Genomic DNA, 6,528 nt, shown 5'->3' on the forward strand with positions numbered 1-6,528 from the left:
TTTACCCAAAGGGTGTGAAAACACCAATTTGAAAGCATATATGCACCCCATCTTTACTGCAGCATTATTTACAACAGCCAGATTATGGAAACAACTCAAGTGTCCATCAGTTAATGAATGAAACAAAATAAAGAAAAATGAAAAAAAGAATTAACTATAAAGAACAGACTGATGGTTACTAGAGGGGAAGTGGGGGGGGTGGTGCCACTGGTGAAGTAGGTGAAGGTGATTAAGAGTATACTTACATTATGAGCACTGAGTAATATACAGAATTGCTGAACCACTATATTGTACACCTGAAATTAATGTTATGTTAACTACACTGGAATTAAATTTTTTTTAAAAGTACACTTATCTTAATAAAAAAAAGTACACTTACCATAATAAGCACTAAGCGTTGCTTAGAACTGATTAATCACTATCTTGTACAACTGAAACTAATATAACACTACACTGGAATTTAGAAGAAGTTCTAATTCTTAATGAAGTTTTTCAAGATATACTACAAAGCTGTAGTTATCAAAACAGTATATATAGTACTGGCACAAAACGAGACAAGTAGATCAATGAAACAGATTAGATATACTCTAATTTTAATCTTGATGAAGTTCAAATTATTTGTTTTCTTCTTAGAGTTTCATAGCTGTAGCTCTAGCATTAGGCTTTGATGCATTTTGTGTAAGTTACTGTATACGGTGTGAGGAAGGAGATTACATTCATTCTTTCACAAATCCAGTTGTGTCAGCCATTTTTGTTAAAAAGATTATTGTTGTTTGCCATTGAATGGTCGTCCTCCTCTTATTGAAAAACAGTTGGCCACGGATGTGCAGGTGTGTATCTGGAATCAGAATTCTATTCCCTTGGTCTGTATGTATACCCTTGTGGCAGTATGACACTGCCTTGGTTATTTAAGCTTTGTAGTTAATTTTGAAATAGAGAAGTGAGTCTTCTTAACTTTATAATTCTCTTTCAAATTTATTTTGCCTACTCTTGGTGTCTTGAAATCCCATATGCATTTTAGAATAAAATTGTAAATTTCCGTATATAAGTAAGCTGAAATTTTTATGGAGATTATGTTGCCTCTGTAGATTACTTTTAGGAGTACTGTCATTATAAAAAAATTTAGTATTTTGATCCATGAGCAAGGAATTTTTCCAATTATTACGTCTTCTTTAGTTTTCCCCCTATTGCATTGTAGTTTTCAAAGTTTTGTACTTCTTCCTAAATTCATTCCTAAATAATTTGTTATTTCCTCTATCATAAATAGATTTTTTATTTCATTTTTGGACTGTTATTTCTAAGTAGATAGGACTACAATTGATGTCTGTGTACTGATGATGTATCCTGTAAACTTATTAGTTGTAATTGTTTCAGTTTGTTTGTCTTGTTATTATTCTAATTTGCTTTAGTGAAATATTTAGGATTTTCTATATGTTAGATGATGTCATCTGCAGAGATAGTTTTACTTCCAGATAGCATTTATTTCTTTTGCTGGACTAATTGCCCTAAAACGTCCAGTAAAATGTTGAATAGAAGCTGTGTGAGAGAAACTCATTTTTCTGATGTTAAGGGAAACACAGTTTTTCATCATGAAGTGTCACATTAGTTGTGTTTTTTCAGTAGATGCTCTTTGTCAAGTTGGGGGTAACCCCTTCTATTCCTAGTATGTTGAATGTCTTTATTATCAAAAGATACTGGACTCTGTCAAATGTTTTTTCTGCATCTATTGAGAGGACTATGTAAATTTTGCTTTTTATTGTACTGATGTAATGTATTATATTATATTCACTGATTTTCAAATGTTAAACCTGCTTTACATTTCTGGGATAAATCCTATTTGGCCATGGTATACAATGCTTTTTCTTTTTTTCTTTGACTATTTCTGGATTTGGTTTGCTAATATTTTGAGGGTTTTGTGCCTGTATTCATAAGGGATATTGATCTGTTTTCTTTTCCTTTTCTTTTGTTATCTTTGATTTTGATATCATAGCAATACTGGCCTCAAAGAAAGTTGGGAAGTGTTCCTCTTCTAATTTTTTAGAAGAGTTTATGAATAATTGGCTATAATTCTTGAAATGTTTGGTAGAATTTGGTGAATGCATCTGAATCTGGACTTTTTCTGTGGATTTAAAAAAAAATTACTCTATCTCTTAACATATTACATAGGTCAAGTCAGAATGTCTATTTTTTCCCCCAGTCAGTTTTGGTAGTTGTGCATTTCTAGGAATTTTCCCATTAAATTACCTAATTTGTTGGCATTAAAGTATATATAGGATTCTTCTAAAATTCTTTTTGTTTCTATAGAGTCAGCAGTAAAGCCCCCTCTTTCATTTCTGATTCCAGTAAGTTGAGTCTTTTTATTCTTGGTTAATCTAGATAAGTTTTGTGAATTTTAATAACTTTTTCAAAGAACTCACTTTTTGGTTTCATTCATTTTCTCTATTGCTTGTCTATTCCCTATTTCCTTTATTTGCTAATCCTAATCAGTTTTTTTTTTTCAGTGTTCAAAAGTCAAAGTTTAGGTTACTAATTTGCAAATTCTCTTAATATAGGCATTTACGACTATAAATCTACCTCTAAGTACTGCTAGTCTCATCTAATAAATTTTAGTATGCTGTCTATTTTTATTTATTGCATAGTATTTTCTTATTTCCCTTACGATTTCTTCTTTGATCCCACTGGTTATTTAGTAGGAATATGGTATTTTATTTCCAAATAATTATGAGTTCCCTAATTTTTCCAACTATCAGTTTGTTTTTCGTTTTTTTAAAGATTTATTAGAGAGACAGAGAGAAAGACCACGTACTGATGTGTGTGAGCAGGGGAGGGCAGAGGGAGAGGGAGAAAGAGGAAGCAACCTCCCCGCTGAGCAGAGAGCCCAACACAGGGCTTGATCTCCAGACCCTGAGATCCTGACCTGAGCCAAAATCAAGAGTCTCAAGAGTTGGCCACTTAACCAACTGAGCCTCCCAGGCACCCTAACCAGCTAAGTTTCTAATTTCATGCCATTGTGATCAGAGAACATACTCTGTATTATTTCTATCCTTTTAAAGTCATTGAGATTTGTTTTATTACCTAACATATGGTATACCCTGGAATGTTTTGTGTACTTGAGAAGAATGCATATTCTACATTTGTTAGGTAGAGTGCCCTAAAAATGTCTGTTCTAGTTGGTTTATCATGTGGTTCAAGTTTTCTATTTGCTGCTCTGTCTAGATTTTCCACCCATTATCGAAAATAGGATATTCAAGTCTCTGATTATTATTCAATTATTTACTTCTCTCTTGTTTTGGCTTCATGTATGTTAGTACTCTGTTTCTGAGGGCATGTATGTTTATAATCACCGTACCCTCCTGATAGATTGACTTTTCTATCAATATACTCCTGATTCTTTGGACTCCTGTTATTTTTTGGGGTGGCGAAATTGGAAATTTTGTGTAATATATAACAGCAAGTCTGAGTATTATTTCACCCCTTACCATGGGGCTTGTTGTTATTAGTTGCTTGTTCATCTAGTGACTTACTGGAATATTTTCGTGAAGGTGATCTCCCCCTACTCTCAGCATCAGCCTGTGATGTTGTTCAAGGCAGTACAACTTGGGTATGTCCAAAGTCACACTGAGATGACAGTGGTACTCGTGGGACTCTTCATCTATTTCCCCTAATCACCTCTAAAAGTTAAACTTTATCATTCACTAGCTAGCTGATCTATTGTATTTAATAAAACCTGGGGCATAAGTTGTTCTACAAACTAATCCAATCAAACAGGACTTCTCTGGAGCAACAGATTCTGATAAGCCTTTCATTTTGTTCTAATGCCAGGACTTCTCTTCCCTGACGTATTATTCCCTAGTTCTCTCTTTCAAACTACTTGAACTACAGTTTAGCCTATAGCTTGAATTTCCTCCCAAATGGATTCACCACAACCTCCACTGTTCAGAGTGCCTTCAGGCTGGAATTTCTTCACTCTGTTGCAAATGAAATTAGTAGGAATCTGTTTTGGTTTTTTGTTTGTTTGTTGTTTTGTTTTGTTTTGGCCTGTTTCTCCCCCTAGACAAAATCTCTGAGCCAAAGTTCTGGAGCTAGGAGTGACGACAATGGCAGTCTTCAGAGGGACACCCTACTCTAGGAATCCAACACTTGGAACATGGGGGCAGGAGCACAGGGTCCTCTCAGCTTCCCTTAGTGTGAAACCACTAGCTCCAAAGTCAGGACAAAAGGTATCAGGGCCCCAGAATTTTAGCATGCTGCACCCAAGCCAGAGTCTCTGTTCCATGAGTCAGGGTTGAGTAGAAGCAGGGACCCCTCTACCTCTCAACTGTATTCATCCAGGACTTAACCTCAGTAGTAGGTAGCTGAGGGATGAAATAGGAGACACTGATACTCTTCTCCTTCTGGGAAGAAAGTCTCCCTCTGGCAGCTAAAAGAAGAGTGCCTAATGTTCTTGAAGGCAGTAGTGTGGAATATATCTGTCTCACTGGGCTGGCAGCAAGCAGCAAGAGAGGAGTATTGGTTCAAATATTACAGACTCTCACTTTTATTACTGAATTTTCATTGATGTTCTTGAATAGATGTTTCTTCACTTGCTATTTGCCCTTAGGACCATTTCCAGAGATTTTAAATGTTTTTGTTTGTTTTAAATATAGTTTTCACCAGTTTTACTGGGAAACAGGCAGCAGAGCTCCTCATGCTATCATTTGGAAGTTTTTCACTGGATTTCCTTTTACCTGCTTCTATGGTAGTCACCTCTATTACCTTCATTCTGTCAAGACAGAACAGTTGTTTTGTCCTCTTTCTCCTCTCAAAGACAACTAAGGAACTGAGTGAACTTGCTTTACCTTATATCCCCAGCTTTCTAACAGATTTTTTCTTTCTAACATACAAATCATGATTTTGTATGTTGTCTAGATTTTTTACATTATTAGGTTGGGGGTGATATGTTCTTTAGTTTCTACATCCTAAGTTGTAATTTGTTTTTATTTCTTTATAGTAAGTAGCATTTGTTTTACTCTCCCACTTTGTAGATGGTAAAACTACAATGTATGCAGATTAGGAGGCAGAATGAGAGAAAACGACAACACTGTCCTAAGATTCCTGTATCTAAATAATATTACTGAGTGTACAAATATGCCCAGACTTTATTAAAATAAGCTATGTTTCTGAATGTCTTATGAATTTCTAGTGTATTCAGAAATAGATAATTCAATTATTTATTTTGCAAACATTTCTATATATGATGGTCTGTGCTGCAGTTATCAGGGAGTAAATCTTGAGTCTTATCTTTCAAAAGATATTAGTCTACTAGAAGAAACACGTATAGACAGAAAACCAAAGACTCAACAGCCCGCTCACCCACCCTGTGGTCCCAAGCCCTGCATGGTCTACTCCCACTGCCCAAGGAAAATCAGTTCATGAATTGCCCAGGCCACAGGCAAGTGGTGAATGGGCTTTGGTGAGCCTGAGGAGGGGCAGGCCTGCCCTGGTCCCCACAGGTCAGTGTGTCTGTCCCTAGCACTCTCCAAGGCTAGAAAGGGAGAAAGAACCTGTCCAGAATCCCTACAAGACAGGAAAAGAAGGGGAAATCTCAACATGAAAAAACTCTACAGAAAGTGAAGGTAAAGCTAGAGATCCAGGGAAAGCCAGAAGATGAAGTAGAGCCTGAAGATGAAGGAAAATCAGATGAGGAAGAAAAGCTGGAAGTAGAGGGGAAGCCAGGGCTAAAGGAAAGCTCCAGAATGAAGGACAGTCAGAAGATGAGGAACAACCAGAAGATATGGGAAAACAAGAAAGCAGGGCAAGTCCGAAAATGAGGGAAAACCACACAGTGCGGGCAAGCTAGAATCCCTGGCAAAGGCTGAGAGTGAGCTGCAGGCTGCCAATAAGTGCCCACCTAAAGATTATATACCCAGGAAAACAAAAAGAAAAATGGAGAGGGGGACAGAGGATTCCCCCAAGGACTATCAGGAGGACTTACAGGAAAGGAACTTGGGCAGTGAGGAGGTGACAACAGAATGTGGAGATATGGCAAGGGCTGAGGAAGAGCTAAGAAAAAATAGAAAATGGGTGGTTTGCATTGGATGAAGAGAGATGTACAAAATTCGTTCACCCCAAGAGGCAACAAGGTGTCAGAGGTCGGGGCCAAAGGGGCTTACATGATATCCCATACCTATAATGACTTGGGCCTTCAATTCTAATTTCTCTAAAGGGAATATTTCTGACCCTGTTTTCCCTGGCAGGCATTTGCCAGGCTACCTGCTTTCATCTTAACCTGGTACTTTGCTGTAGGGGTCACTCTTGTTGCCAGAAGCCTTTGGATCCAGCAACAGTGTTCTCTATCTTTCACTAGGGAATTTCATCCGTGTGCATGGAAGAAATGTTCATGGTACACTGTAAGGTAACAATAAAGAAAAAAGAGTTTTTAGAACCAAGAGGAAGAGAGAAAGAGAGGATGGAAGGGAGGGAGGGACTCAATAAAGAGATACCATAAGCTAAGTCTGAAGAATGAATGAGACTTTTTAAGGCAAGAAA

General features: G+C 37.0%; 1 pseudogene across 1 annotated transcript; it reads left to right on the top strand.

Annotated features, from left to right (window-relative positions):
* The first annotated feature begins 5,442 nt into the window (after positions 1 to 5,442).
* On the top strand, positions 5,443 to 6,172 carry LOC308347167 (annotated as a pseudogene). The gene has a single exon. The product of its transcript is annotated as an uncharacterized misc_RNA (transcript).
* The last annotated feature ends 356 nt before the right edge of the window (positions 6,173 to 6,528 follow it).

This window comes from Martes martes (genome assembly GCF_963455335.1).
Source record: "Martes martes genome assembly, chromosome: 8".
Lineage (NCBI taxonomy): Eukaryota > Metazoa > Chordata > Mammalia > Carnivora > Mustelidae > Martes > Martes martes.